Raw genomic sequence first — 16,652 nt, forward strand, 5'->3', positions numbered from 1 at the left:
AGGAGATTGATTTATATGGGGGCTCCCAAGTATTTTTTATTCTACAGTAACTGTAAACTCTGCATCCCAGGCTTACATGCTGCCAAGTCTGTTATTATTTCATTACAGAAAGAGGAAATCGCATTCTGTATCGGTTATATTCGAGTGAATGTAACCGATCTTTTACAAGACTTGAAAAAAAAAAGAAATCAAAAAGCCTATTGGTTACACTTGCTCGAATGTAATTATTAATCGATCAATAAAGTCAGTTTCCACATACAGGGTGTCCCACAAAGAACTCTCTGATTTTAAAATGAAATAACTGAAACGGTGATCGATAGGAGAATAAAACAAGTGGTATGTTTATTTTGAAAGCCGTAAAAATATGATACAGAAGTTACAAATGTTGCCGACAGGTCACGATGCATACTGAAATGGCAGTACGGAGTTCGTAAAATAGGCTATAAGCTGTCCTTTGCAAGCAATCGTTGCAATCACATCATAATCGATTCAAAATGTGCACCTTTCGCAGTATAGAGATGGAACGAATAATCATAACTGAATGGTGAGTTGTGGTTTTGGAACAGTTTGTCGTGTAAAATTGAAGATCGACGAGACACTTCGTGGTTCATGCAAGATGGGGCCCGACCACACCGTACAAATGCAAGGCAAAATGCCCAACGAGGTGGCTGAGGCCACAACGGTTTTTGCCTCTCTTCAAGAACACTTCGGGAATAGAGTCACTGTATTGAACTATTTCCCATTTATTGGAAAAGGCATGGATTGCCCTCGATACTGTCTATCTTTACCCCGTGCGACCAATTTGGGGTGGCAAATTGAAACACTGTTTTCCGGAACAATCCTGCAACTCTGGGCGAGTTTCAAGATTCGATCTGTGAGGCATGTGCGTTCATTTCTGCTGAGGTACTACAGAGTAGGTGACTGATTTCATTCTTCGTTTGCGCCCTCTCTGTGTTGCGAAAGGTGCACATTTTGAATCGATTGTGATGCGATGGCTTGCAAAGGACATTTCATAACCTATTTCTGGAACACCGTACTGCGAGTACAGCGTCACCTGCCGATAACATTTGTAACTAATTCCCAAACATTTGTATCATATTTTGACGACTCTCAAAACAAACATAACCACTTATTTTATTTTTTATCTCGATCACCGTTTCCGAGTAATTTCATTTTAAAACCAGGGAGTCCTTTGTGGATATCCTATAGTTACTGCAGTTTGAAGTTTCCTTACCAAATCCGATTTTTCACGTGCCACAATCTAATACATGACTAAACCATTCCTAGAGACGAACTCCTAAAAATTGAGCTTTAATTGCATTTTCGTTTTGAAGAAGTTCAGTTTGGAAATTTGAATTTTTCTTACATTCTTCGTTTACGTAGTCTAGCTCATATCCTGTATTAATTCTCGTAACATTACACTCATTATACCATACATATTTTCCAAGGATAAACGAGGGAGGGAACATGTAGACAAGAGTAGGATGGCACCAAAGTTACTGATCCATGGCTCATTCGTCTGTTGGTAGAGCGAGCCAATCAGCGAAGCCGATTTGGTCTCACGAAAAATGTGCACGAAACTCGTCCATGAAAGACTCACACCAACCAGCAGAGAGCTTTTTTCGCTTTTCGTGCCACTCGTCATTTGTTTTTTCCATCCTACTTTACCGGATATGACATGTACAGGAGAAAAATGTGCGTTTCGCATTCTCTATCCCATCATATTCTTACACGAAACCGACTACCTAAAGTTGCTTCCAACCAATAAAAAAACTATTCATTCGGTCTGACATGAAAAATTATGCCGCCATGGTTAAATGAGCCGTCACTAATTTCACGTTAGTGCCGCAATTACGAAGCCACGACCAAAAAAATAAAATAAAGACACACTGAAACATAATGAGCTTTCTCTTCGATAATGGAGCTGAGAAAAGTCTTTAAAAATGATAACCAAACGCACATTGTTGAAATTATCGGTTTAAAGCGACTGCCCTCCTTCAAATAATGAATTTCGTCAAAATTTTCGAAATTGTTTTTTTGTTGATTCGATAGAGCGGTTGAGGAGCTTATTTTGAAAAGGGAACCTTTCCACTTTTTGCTAAATTTACAATACAAGTAAAAATAAAACATACAATTACTTATGTACAATTTGCTTTACAAAAGTAGAAATAGAAAATAGCCCAACAGGTAGCATGCAGGGTAATGGTAGAAGAATATTTATATATATTAGAGAAAGATGCACTCTTCACTTGTTAATACAAGATATACAGAAAAACTGACCAATATTTTTCTAAAAATCAGTATCTCTACAAAATTAGCCAGTTTTTCTGTATATCTCATAATATTTAAATACTGTGTTTCTTGAGTAACATTCGGGGAGTTATCTACAGTTGATGGAAATGTTCCATTTTGAAAGAAAATTGGTGAAAATGTTTCTTTTTGATTAAAATTTGAGCTGGTCAAGCCTTAAAAATTGGAAATTTCTACGTCATCTGTTGATTTCAGAAGGTTTCAACTGACCCAGTAAAGTAGCCTTACTGCTTTCTCATAATTAATCTAAGCACCACGATCATTATACAGTGGACCTACCTCCCTAATGGACACTCTCGTTAGCGGACATTTCCACTGATGGACAAAATTTTGAATTACATCGACGGGACTTAGCGTACCTTACTATCCATTAATGAACACTCCTCGTTAGCGAACAAAATTTGCAGTCCCATGGGTGTCCGTTATCGATAGATGGAAAAATACCGAAGAGCATGAAAAAAGTGTTATGTTTTTTCCCTTTTGAAAAAAAGTTCCTCAGTTATTTTAGAATTCAAAACTTTTTCATTTTCATCTATACAATAACTAGAAGCGAAGTTATTGCCAATTAAGTAAAACGATTAATGACCTTAATGATTTTAGTTTGAAAATAAAATCTTTAAATGCGTTTTTCCTGAAGTTTTTTTTTACTTTCTAATTTCACGAAAAACTTGCAATCTCAAGAATTTTTCAAATTGTATATTTTTCCACTGTATTTCAAACAGTTCTGACTGCGCAATGAACTAAAAACTGAGAAATGTATTCAAAACTTTTTATTTACATTATTTTGAATTGAGAATATAAAGTAGTTTTAACGAAAAATGCTTTTTTTTTCTTCACGTTTATAATCATATCTGAAAAAATGTCCATACTATTCTAAAACTTTTAGTTAATTGCACAGAAAAATATCATAGCCATAATCTGTGTGAGAAACATGTTGATACAAGCAGTTGTTTTTGATGTGCAATGTCAAGCAGAAGTTCCGAAAATATGCTAATTCCACGTATATAATTAATAATATAATTTTTTTTGCCAAAATATTCATGAAATGACATTTATTTTCTTAAGGGGTCTCATACCTTTTAACATGGTGAAAACTATGCTCTAATGGAAATATCATTAAAAATATTATTTAACCATTGATTTATTTCAAATCTTTTACACGTGTTTAATTACATGCGCTATGTTAAGCCAGTATAAAGTTTCATATATTTCTGATACTTAATTTTTTGTAAATTTTCAAAAAAATTCATCAAAAACAGCTTGCATGCATGCATGATAAAATACCATGGCATTCATGTAATTGAATAAAAATATTAATTGAAAATAAAGGAAACTTTAGTTCATGAAATGAAACAAAATTTTGAGATTTCGTCGACTCAATCTTATTCAAAAAATTTAAATTTAATTTTAAATCACTCCAAAAAATTTCCTTTTAACATATTTTTCACCATATTAGAAGGTACGAGACCCTATAACCCTTTAAGCGGCACAGCAGAAATTGTCAAATCCCCCTTCAAAATGCCGTATCCTTTTTAATGAAGTGGGCTTTCTTCTGATTTTCAGCAAGTGCAAAATAAGGGGTATAGGGAAAAAGTCTTCCATTGAGAAACCAACTTTAAATCTAAAAATTGTTTAAATTTAAATTTTGAAATTTAATTTTGAATAAAATTCAGTCAATGAAATCTCAAACTTTTGCTTCATTTCATGAACTGAACAGTTCCCTTTATTTTGAATTGATTTTTTATTCAATTACATGGATGCTATGGTATTTTATCATGCACGCATGCTGTTTTTAATGAATTTTTTTTGAAAATTTACAAAAAATTAAGTATCAGAAATATATGAAACTTTATATTGGCATAAGATAGCGCTCACAATCAAGAACATGTGTAAAAAATTTGAAATAAACAATAGTTAAATAGTATTGTGAATGACATTTCCATTAGGGGAAAGTTTTTCACCATGTTAAAAGGTATGAGATCCCTTAATTTTATACCATATCCAAACCAAAAGAGGACAGTCGCCTTAAAAAACCCATCTGAAAGTTACCGTGAAAGGTGTTGGTACTCCCCAAAAAATGCAGTAATAAAAAACTATTTTAACGAAAGATAATTAAAAAATATTATTCTTCAAAATAATCAGCATTTCCAGAATTAGAAGACAAAAATAATTACTATTATTCAATATGATGTACTGTATTAAAATTAATAAAATTTCCTCGAGAGATAAATATGAAGTGTGTTATTAACTATTTTCTAATTGTATTAGAAATGTGGCCCTAATTAAAATGTGGCCTTAATTTGGTACCAAACCGAAGTTATTCAGGGTTTTTTTTCATTTATTATTTAATTAAAATACGTTCGGGAGATTATTAGCTTAGGCGCCGAGATAGATTGAAATAGCGATCGATAGAAATCGAATAATTATCTGGCACGTGACATGCAGTATGTTTTGCATGTTAACTTAGTGTTGAGGAAAACTGAGTTTTGTTATTTAAAACTAAATAATAAAAATCCCTTATATGTTTTTTTGATTTGAGACTTAAACACAATTAGCGAAGATATAAGCCACTTGCCCAAATACACCACCAAAAGATTTAGATGTTATAAATCGTGTTTTGCTTCATTCTTTGTTTGTTGTGAATCAGTCGCCATTAATAAAGGAGAGAGAGCGTAAATATTAATAAATTACCCATCGCCACACAACTTAAACAAACAAATGATTCAAAACCACAGCATCTGTGTTTGCATTTACCCTAGGAAGCAATTACGCGAAACGAAACATGGCTACTACGTTGATTTGAGTATACAGTGTGATTCCATAATTCCCCTTGCCGCATTTTACAGGCGAATCGTTGATCCTAGAAGCATACTTCCAATTAGAAAAGTATCCAAATATCGTGTAGAACTCAGATACGTCACTCATGTTACGAGGAGCTGTATCAAAATTAAAAAAATAACTTTTTATATGGACACCTTGTGCGCAAAAACCCAATTATAAAACTTGAAAATGCGTATCGGCTACATTCGAGCGATTGTAGCTCAATAGGCCTTATCGGTTGTTTTTTTTTCTCAAGTTTTGCAAAAGATCTTTTGTCAAACTTTTATAGTGTATAATCCCGGTCTCTGATATAGAAATCAATCAGCAAGACAAATAACGATAAAGCCAGGACTGCAGTATAAAACTTTTGATAAATATCTTTCACAAAACTTGAAAAAAAAACAACCACCAATAACTCTATTGGTTACATTCGAACGAATATAACCAATACGCTTATTGGTTGAATTTTTCAAGTTTTATTAAAGAACTTTTACCAAAATTTTATAATTAAATCTCGGTTTTACACCTTTTAATTAAAGGTTTAAAACTACGTTATTGTTTCTCCAATTTTGAAATGAATGGGTAACTGAGATTTAAGCAACGGTAATAATATTGTCACTCCTTAGTATTGTTGTCCTTTCCGTAATTTTGCCGAGGATTTGAAAAATTATATTGCGGTGATATATTTTCACTCCCGGCCCCCCAGTATGGTTTTTATATAACAAATTTTGAAATGCAATTAAAACCGCTGAATTATTGATATTATTAAGTTAATAATTTAATTATTAATAATTATCAAAAGTGTTGTATCAATAACGTAATGGACGGAACTGAAGAGAGACGACTGCGATGACGGCAAAGTTGAAGATGTATTCGCTTTCGATGTAGAGCTCGGGGAATCAGAAAGTTTGAATATTTTTCATTTAACTTTTATTACACGAAAATATACGATTTGTTTCCTTATAAAATGCGCTGATTTTCTGGGGTCAGCTTATACACGGGTTTTCAATTTATTGTGGTTTTGGTGGTCCTGAAGTGGGAGTGGGGGGGGGTCGGCTTATACACGAGTATATACGCCGTATATAAGCAGTTTTTTTTATTCAGAAAACTTTTCCATATATTGCGAGGATGGGCTTATACAAGGGCCTGTTTTTTAGGGAAAAAAAACCAGCCCGAGTTTTATCACCCTTCCCATATTCTGGTCCGCAAAGTGGGTTCAACTCCACCCGTGAAAACAAGGCTATGTTTCAGCATAATGAAGCCCCTCTGCCCTAACAATACACTGAGATCCCTACAAATGGAACACAATTTATGGTAATTGCAAGGCCATCTAAGGGCTTTCACGCACCAAGAGATAAGCACGCAGTGCCCGCACAGCTACCCCCTGCATTAACTATTTTAACGGCCAATGTTCCCGATTGGTAACATGGGCTTTATTAATTAGAAGAAAAAAAAAATTTTTCTTATAAGTGAATAAGATTTTGTAAATTAAGTAACAAATCAAAGTTTTATTCATTTCAACAATTATGTCATAAAATAGTTTTTTTTTAAATCACCTATTTTCAAGGAAAAGAATAAATTTTTTTTTGTTTTTATACAAAGGCCAAAACAGACAAAATGGCCTGCCCAACGAGATAGCTGAATAAAGATGCCCATGAAAATATGGATCTCAAATACTGTATATCTAAACTATATCAAAAAAATACAGCAACCCAATGAGATCAATAATTATGACGAAATATACTGCTCATAAAAAAAATTACATTTGTCTCATCTAAGTATGAATAGTTAATGTTGCCTGTGTATGGACATGAGCAAATCCAGAAAACATACAGGAAAATTTGTTTTTCATGAATTTTATGGTTGATCTCTCTAAACTAAAGAATCAGAAGGGGAAAATGTAACGAAAAGATTAAGAAAATCAATTCAAATCTTAATTCAGCCGGTAAAAGGTTAATACAGTCCTACGTCGAAGGGGTGTCCAAAAAAATGTGTCGATCCACACAGCTAACATACCATACATCTCGAATTTCATTCATATTCGTTGCTTTCTGAGGCCGCTATAGGCTCATACTGTACATCAGCAAAGCTATTTTTGGCCCCCGCACAATCAAAAACGCCGAATCTTGATCTTTATTCAATGAGTTAAAATATTTGGCGATATTTGATTAGAAATTCGCCTCTATTGAATTAACTCTTTAAAAACCGGCTGTATTTTTTAGAAATCTGTTATGATATCCTCGAGTGTATCGAATTTTAGGTTTTCGGTATCAATAGTGATTAATCACGCGAAATATTTTTCTAACAAACTAACCTAAAATGTATTCGGTGGTTTTTTGATTAGATTCATCTTAACTGAGAGCTTTTTTGTGAAGTTCGGCGACTAAGAACTCTCTTTTCTGTTAAAAACTGCCGCTGATAGAAACTCTGGAGCCCGGATTCCCAACTTGGGGGTGGGGGCAATATTTTTTGGGGGAGGCACAATTTGATCTTTTAGTGGGAGCAATCGATCGAGATTTATGAAAATTCATATTTAATGAAGAAAACATTTCTCAGAATTAGTGAAAAATTTATATTCAGTGGGGAAAATTTCTCAGAATTAAGGAAAAATTCATATTTGATAAGGAAATAATTTAAGAATTTTAATGAAAAAATTATCTCAGAATGAATAAAATTATCATATAATGCAGGGCTGTCTATTGGACTCGAAACTTTTGGGCTCCGTTGGGTCCACCTGTTAAGACACCAACGAATAGAGACACCAGAGTATGACTTATTGGCTATTAGGTTGCATGGAATTTTTTTTTCCGCCCGCACTGTCTCCAAGATTGAAGAACCCATGCTTTAGACCAGGTTGATAGATTTTTAGCTTCTTCCACGTGGATAGATGTCTTTTCAAAAAAATAAAAACCTACATTGTAAAACCTCCCTCAATAAACACTCCCCTTTAGCGGACACATCGCGATAATGGACGCTTTTTTTAAATTACGTCGACGGACAGCGGTGTATTTTGTTATCCATTAACGGACACTTCTCGCCAGCGGACAAAATTTTTGGTCCCATAATTGTCCGTTATCGAGAGGTTCCGCTGTATATATATATATATGTCAGGGAAAGTGAACAGGAGAGTAAATAAGACGTACTTTCGGGGGTGAGGGAAGCACACAGGATAATTTCACGTTTGAGGGGACCACAGATAATCTCTCCAAATAAATTTTGAGTTTTAACCATTAAAAAAGCGTTTCAAATGTACAGAAATGGAAACATTTAAAAGATTTTTTTTTTACAATATTTTAATTTTTTTTTAAATTTTCAATTGCATCTCCCCCCGTGTGTGTATCTCTTTACTCTTCAAGCGACAATGACGAGATATCTCGCCTCGATAAAAAAAATTTAGCATTGACAAGACCAGATATTTTCAAAGTTGATTTCTCAATGGAAAACTTTTCCCTACAACTTTTAGTTTGCATCTGCTGAAAATCGGAAGAGAGCCTACTTCAATAAAAAAGATGTGGCATTTTGAGTGGTGTTTAAGAGTTTTCTAATTGCTGTTTAAAGGAGACATCTCAGGATTGTACAAGATTCTTAAGTGAGGCATGGCGGATAAAAGGTTTGAAAACCACTACTCTAGAGGTATATCAAATGGATAATGCATTTTGCGTTTTCAACGCGAAAATTTCAAATTACCTAAACAGCGACGGACAAATGCATCTGATTGAAAAATCGACTATAGGTATTATTTTTCTAAATCGAGAGTGGTGGTAGGAAATCGTGAAGTTGGTAAAAAAGTGAATGGGCCACGACTTAAAATTAACACCAGCCATTTCCCGGTGAATGGCTGGTGATCAAGACTTCAACCTTGCAATCAATTTACGGAATTAAATCCACGATGGCGATCATCACGCTAGAGTAAATACTCGTGCTAGGGGTAGAAACTAAACATTATATAGATAAAACAGAAACAAAAACCAGTTGTTGGCGCGTAAAAAAAAGTAGCATTGAATTGGTATCATCTTGCTTTCATGTTATTTCAATTAAACTAGAAACCATCTCAGCGTACTTTTATTATTATTATTATTATTACAAATGTTTCCTGTTCTCTTTATTTACGTCGTCTCTTTTTCTCTCGTCCAATTACTAAGAGTTTAGATAATGATGTCGATATGTCGGTGAAAGTCACGCAACGAAACATTAAAAAAAAAAACAAAAACGAATTGGCTCTTTGGGCATTCGAGTAAGTAATATGATAATTAAGTACGCTATTTCATTGCATCGCCGTTGGTCACACGACGTGTCCGAGGATTGATTGAAAGTGAATTAACTTTGCGAAACACCATGCTGAGGAAACGATATTTTAACCGTTCGATTCAAACAATTGAACTACAGTAGAACCTCGATTATCCGGGCTAATGATGGGGAAGGATAACCGAAAAACAAGGTTAGACCACCAGGAGTTTTTTTTTTTTTTTAAATAACAAAACTACAAAAAAAAGTACTTTATCTGTTTGGAATGACTTTATCCAGAGTGTATATATTCTATTATTAGTGGAAAAAAATCTAATAAATAAAATTACACTTATTTACACAGTTACGTAGCCACACTACTTATAAACTGGGCTTCCCCAACACCAACTATAGTAGGTATGGGCTACTATACAGGGTGTTTCAAAAAGAATCATTCGATTTAAAAAAATCATAACTTTTCAGCTTTTAATCCATTTTGATCGAATGATGTATAGGTAGAAAGAAAGAAATAGAGGTCGACAGGTAGCGCTAACGATCTTCCTTCGGCCGCCACTTCAGTGTTTGTCAAGATGGCGACTGCACAACAGAAATCGTTTTGTGTTCTAAGCTTCGCGAAGTGTGAGTCCGTAACAACTGTTCATCGTGCTTTTCGTCGACAATACCCTGGTGTTGGACATCCTACCGCTCAGAGCATTAAGCGATGGTATAAATAATTCCGAGACACGGGTTATCTGTGTAAAGAGAAATCCCCTGGCAGTCCCCGCATATCAGACGAAAATGTAGAGCGCATTCGACAGAGTTCCGCACATAGTCCACGGAAATCCACTAGCAGTGGATACAAACATGCTCGCAAAAGGTTGGGACAAATTTGACTACCGTATAGACATGTGAGGTGCATCCCAAGGTGGACATATTGAGCACCTTTAATTTGGTTTGTAAAAAAACCTTTATGATTAGCCATGCAATATAAAATTAATCTTAAGTGTCTATGTTCAATATTTTTCGTAATATACGCATTGCAAATCGAGTGATTCTTTTTTAAACACCCTGTATATCGCTGGTGTTTTCTTCACTGATGGCAGAAATACAGTAGAACCTCGATTATCCGGGATAATGGTAGGAAGGTGATCACGGATAACCGAGAAATGCTTTTATAACCAGAAATCCTTTTTCTGTCAGCCATTCTGCACAGTTCTGTTCTAAAATGTACAATAAGAATGACACAAATAAGGAATTGCGCTGGTCCAGCCGATGAGTCAGTCATGCGGTTACGCATATGAAGTTATACCATTCTTGTACTTTGTCCTTCAGTTGTAAAAAAAAATGCAATATACACTTACACATTCCAACTAACACCTTCTATATACATTAGAAGCTTTTTTTTCTTGGCATCGCCTATACGTCTTCAAATGTCCGTCTCCCCAGGGCAATGTTCGGTTCTTATGTGCATTGGGGGGGGGGGCGCTGCCGTTTCAAGCGTTGGCACGGGATTTCACCCCTGAGAATGGGGAGAGGGTTCTGTATAAATGTAGCAATCCAGCAGTCTTCTACGAAATAGAAATGTTTATTTTCATTACAAAAAACCTTCCCAATGAAAAAAAAACCCACCAAGATCAAAAACACGGATATGAAAGAGTCAAACATGAGACTAAAATTTGCGCAGCACGGTTAATCGAAGTCCTACTGTACCATCACAGGCATAAGTTCCTGCTGCAATACCACTTGACCTATCTAACAGCATCGATATAGGTTTTTAACAACTAAATACAATGAAAATCCATTATAACGACAGTTCACAATCACCAAGAAAATTGTCGTTTTATACAAGCGAATTTTCATTTTTTTGCTCTGTCTGGTTATAAAGCTGTATAAAATTGATACTTTATCTGCATTAAAATGAATTTTAGATCATTTCGTTCTAATACAGTGAAACCTAGATACAATGATACTTTACGGACCAAGAAAAAATATCGTTGTACAGGGATTGTCATTATATCGCAACATTACTATCACGCCCCACCAAATTAATGCTGTTGTGGACATCTTTTGTAAAGCCTCTTTTAAGTGTTAATTCGCAGTGAAAAATTTTAATTGATTAGTTGATTAATAAAATTCAGTTAGATGCTGCATTGCCCCTGTAAAGAGGTTTACTGCATTTCACTTTTGTGTCTTACACAGAAAAAGTAGCAAATCCAATATCTTCAATAACTCTTTGGTGATGATCATGTGGTGCAAAATACATGTTATTGGAAGCCGAAAAAAAAAAAAACAGATTAACCCCACAATGCATACTGTTGCCGATTGGCAACATCTACTTTAAATATGTTTCTTTTCCCGTTGCCAATTGCAACTTCATGTTTGAGACTTGGCAGTAAAACTCCTGAATTAACAAAAAGAAATGCAAATCTTCTGTATCCTGTCAAAAAAGAAAATCATGCATTGTAGGGTTAAGAGTTTAAAAACTTTTGAAAGTGATTTTGAGTGAGATTTAAAAGATATCGTTGTAGCAATTTTATAATCTCTTCAAAAATACTGTTATAGAGAGATTTATCGTAGTAAAGAGTATCGTTGAACAGAGAGGAGTTTAAAATTAGACCAGTGGTTATCAAACTTTTGTCGACCGCGGCTCCCTTGCCCAATTCATGGCTCATCTGTGGCTCTCCAGAATTGTTTAGTAGATATATTTTCACTTATAACATCACCACTTCGAAGCGTAAATAGGGGCACAAATGAATATCTCCAGCTCGTCGTGACACCCTTAGAAGACGCGAAGCACACTTTGAGAAACACTGCATTAGGCTATAGGCAATTCCAAACAGGATTTGAAAAATTATCGTTGTAAAGGAATTTATCGTTGTATCGAATATCGTTGTAGGGAGGTGTCACTGTATTAACAAATGAACGTCATTAAAACTCCAGTCATTAAATTGATTTTTTGTCTTACAGCAGTTGATTCTGTAAGGCCGGGATTACAATATAAAAGTTTTTTGAAAGCTCTTTTATAAAACTGGGGAAAAACAACCAATAAGCCAATTGGGTGCATTCGAGTGAATGTTACCGATACACTTATTGGTTGCAATTTTCAAGTTTTATGCAAGATATTTTATAAAACGTTTGTAGTGTAAAGGCAGGGATTACACACCAAGATTTTGATAAAAGTACTTTTATAAAGCTTGAAAAACGCCACCAATAAGATTATTGATTACATTCTTGAAAATGCAACCGATGATCTTATTGGTAGCATTTTTCAAGTTTTGTAAAAAGAATTTTAATCAAACTTTTATAAAACATGAAAAATTCATCCAATAAGCTTATCGGTTGCATTTGCTCGAATGTAATCGATCAGCTTGTTGGTTGTATTTTTAAAGTTTTATAAAAAACACCTTTACAAAACTTTTATAGTGTAATCGCGGCCTTAGGAAGGGGTTACACTATAAAAGTTTCATAAAATTTCATTCATAAAACTTGAAAAATTCAACCAATAAGGTTATCGGTTGCATTTGCTGGAATTTAACCTATGAGCTTTATTGGATGGATTTTTAAGTTTTATAAAAGGGATTTTATCAAACTTTTATAGTGTAATACCGGCCTTAGGCACAATTTTCCTTAGAATTTCGAATTAATCAAAGCGATTTAGTCGACTAACTTACAGTTAAATTCGGAAACGAATTTAACTGTAATTTCTGGTCCCGTGGTCTCTTAGTCTCTGGGGTAGAGACTAAAGTTGTATAAAATCATCACATATTCTATGTATATAGCAGGGAAGCCCAAAAATAGGAAGGGTTTTAAAATTTGACTTTTCTGCATCCATTCCTTGTCAGAAGTAGACATACACATAAGAATAATTTTTACGAGAAGCGTATGTCATGATAAGAGTCATCATGTTTAATTCTTGAAGTGAGAGAAAAGAAAAACTGACATTTTTGGGATTGTTTTTGACGTTAAATTATAGCGAATGGTTCCTAATTTTCTCGCTTTAACTCGCTATAAACGAATATTTTTTTGCGTATTTAACGCATTGACAGTCACTTGCAAATCACTCGTTATAGCGAGATTATCGTTATAAGCCGTACCTACTCGTTGTATTGGATTTTTACTACAGGCTACAGTAAGAGCCCGTCATAACGAGAATTTCGCTGTTACGAGTAATTCGCAAGTGATTGTCAAAAAGTTAATGTTAAAGATACAAAAAATATCCACTTATAGCGAGTTATTTATAAATGAAAAATCAGAGAAGACATTCGCTATAGCGATAACGGATATTCTAAGAAAAAAATAATTTTCCTTTAAGAATTATACATAAAATGGACTGGAAAAAGTCACATTTTTTTAAATTTCTTCACTCTATTCATGTCATTACCTCCCCCATGGATAACAAAACCACATGCTGTATCTTATCTTCTTGTTATCTAGATAGAGGAGGTGGGAAAATATGTCGTTTTATCTGCAGGTGTATGTCGGTTGGGCAAATGGGGCTCAACCTCTCGTTTCAACATCGCAGGCTATAGGTTGAAGACCCCTGTATTATACGATCTGAACATTCCGATACTTTGCATACTCTTAATGACGACTAAAAAATTAAGATTTTGAACAGCCGCTGTGGTGGCCGAGTGATCATAGTGACGGACTCGCATCGCGAGGAGGACCCGGCTTCGAATCACCACAGTGGTGGTTTGATGAAGTTGGTTTTCTGTGATTCCCAACTTCGCGGTGCGAATGCGAGCCGATCTACCCGTTGAAAAGTCTCGCCACAGAGAGCAACAGGCTTACAAATGGTACAAAATATTCAATCATTACACTTCTCAAATATAGATGCCAGCACTGAATCAGACAAGACGGTATATACGCACTCACACTTCCGGCACAACTCACTCGGTAGTAAATTGCCCATGGCGATAGACCGAGTTGAGCTTAGTTTGAATGAAAGAAAAGTAAGTTTACTCTAAATAGATATTTCACAGCAAAAGTAGTTCAAAATAAAAGAGTAAAAAAGTAAATTTATCTAGTTTTTTTTTTTGCTTTATTTATATATATTATATTGTTATTCCCCCATTTATATGTTTTTGCAGTGCAAAAAACTAAAATTCGTTTGTAACGAGAAGTCCGTTATAACGAAAATTTTCCCTGTGATTGTAAACTATCGTTATGACGGACTGTATTTGTTATAACCACTGTATTTACTGCCCATCCGATTCTCAACGATCTTTTCTCGGGTATTTAAGTGTTATTTACTTCATATTATATTTACCTTTCCTCTAGCAAGATATCTCAAAAATATAATTTGAAACTGCTCAAGATACCCTTTGCTTATCACACAAAAAACAAATACTATCTCAAAATAACATTCATGAAATAGTAGTTCCAAAAAACAAGACACGAGGGTAGAGAAGCAGCATTTCCTTAACATATATTCAAGTTAAATCTTCATTTAAAATAATAATAATAATAAAAAAAACAGTAAAATTTCATGTTGAAATCCTCTCAAAAGTTCATGTCTTTTACCCTGGCCACAACCATCACGTTTGTTTATTAAAGAACTTTTATACGATATCCGTTGAATCGAGTAAAAAGAAAATCACAAATTACCATAGAAGACAGGGGCCGGGGGTCAGACCTCTCTTCGTCTGGAAAAATACATTTTTTTTTTTGTATACATATATTTTTTCCCTTAAGCCTTTTGTAGTGAATGAAGGCGTGCCCCGATAAATATATGTCTGGGTTCAAACAGCGCCAGCAAATAAAGATTTGTTTCTGAAGGGAGGGCACGAGAGAGACTGGCGGCGGCCACCACTAAAAATCCAGACAGAGATGAATCATTATGCGTAAGATATTTTACCTACGAAGGAGAACAGCCACGAAAAATAAAGAAAATGCATACATATATCCAGATAGACGTAAAACTGGCATCAAAAATTAAAAATGCATAAATAAGTAAAAGAGAAAACCATGAATGTTGATTTGAGCCATCCTTTCCTCTGGTTGTTATTCAAGAAAAAACATCAGACGCAAGGAAAAATAAATAAATAATGGAATTTCCCTTGCCTCCAATGAGAACCCAATTATTATAAACATGTTAAATATATATATATATATATATATATATATATATATATATGTTTTTTCTTAAATTTTCAAGAGACTGAAAAATATCCAGTCACGACTGCCACCGTGAGAGCGAAAAGAGAAAAGCGTGTTTGTTATTGAAGCCATTTGAAATTATCCTGTTAACCGTAGAGAGAAAGATAACAAATGGCTAACATGGGGGTGTAAAAGTCTCTTTTTTGATCGCGAGATACAGTACCGTATTTGTTGAACATAACTAGTGTTTTTCGTTTACTCCAGCGAGATGTTTAACAATACTAAAATTTACAGGATAGCCACGCGAACTCTGAAAAACGATTGGTTAGTTCCTGTTGGCATCATTCGAAAAATGTATTTAGTTCAATTCCACCACCTCCTTAGATAACAAAAACAAATGTGACACCTCCCATCTTATCCTTAAAATAGTACGTCAAATCATTTTTATTATATTTCGACTGCAGAACTAAATACATCTGAAGATCACCAACAGAAACCTAGCCAGGTGTTTTTCCCAGGAGAAATTGTGGTCAGCCGTAACTTTGTGAAAGTGAATCATTGTTAAACATTTCGCTGAATTGAAATAAAAAAGAAACTGGTTATGTACAACAATCGGACAAAGATGAAAACAAGTGGTATTCAGAGCGTAAATTTCTCTTTTTCATTACCATTTAAGATAACCGTTCGACAAAACAAAGCTCTCATCCATCATTTACAAATAACATACGAACAACAAAACATTACCAACAGAAGTATTATTATATGTACATACAAAAAAAAAGGATTGTAATGTCACAGTAATCATCTCGTTGTAATGATCATAAAGCGTCTCTTGAGAATTCAATATCTGACTAATATAAGAAAATTAAACCTCGAAATATATCTCGTTTCTTCTAACGGAATTTCTATAATAAACAATCGATATAAATCAGTGAGCATGACAGATTCGAAACAAGAACATACGCGATCTTTCTTTTTCCCATAGATGAATATCGGCTACAGAAAACGATGTAATCCAAAAAATTATGATTCTGTAGATATTGAGTGGTATCGTCTCGTCTGTCACGTCATGGATGCGCGTCAACAACGAAAATATACCAATGCATATGATATGTAAATGATTGAGATTCCTTTATTTTATAGTAGAATTCGTTCGATCTTTCATCACGCTGACCCGTGAAGTAACTGCTCGGTGGAAA

The 16,652-nt window shown here is 34.5% G+C and overlaps 1 protein-coding gene across 5 annotated transcripts in view; it reads right to left on the bottom strand.

Annotated features, from left to right (window-relative positions):
- LOC149085044 (uncharacterized) overlaps positions 1-16,652 on the bottom strand; it is a 123,895-nt gene that overhangs the window by 55,130 nt on the left and 52,113 nt on the right. The gene's annotated exons all lie outside the window — the stretch shown is intronic.

Source organism: Pholcus phalangioides, unplaced genomic scaffold (assembly GCF_987345545.1).
Source record: "Pholcus phalangioides strain wild (caught in Gottingen) unplaced genomic scaffold, Ppha-v1.0 ptg000007l_1, whole genome shotgun sequence".
NCBI classification, from domain to species: Eukaryota; Metazoa; Arthropoda; class Arachnida; order Araneae; family Pholcidae; genus Pholcus; species Pholcus phalangioides.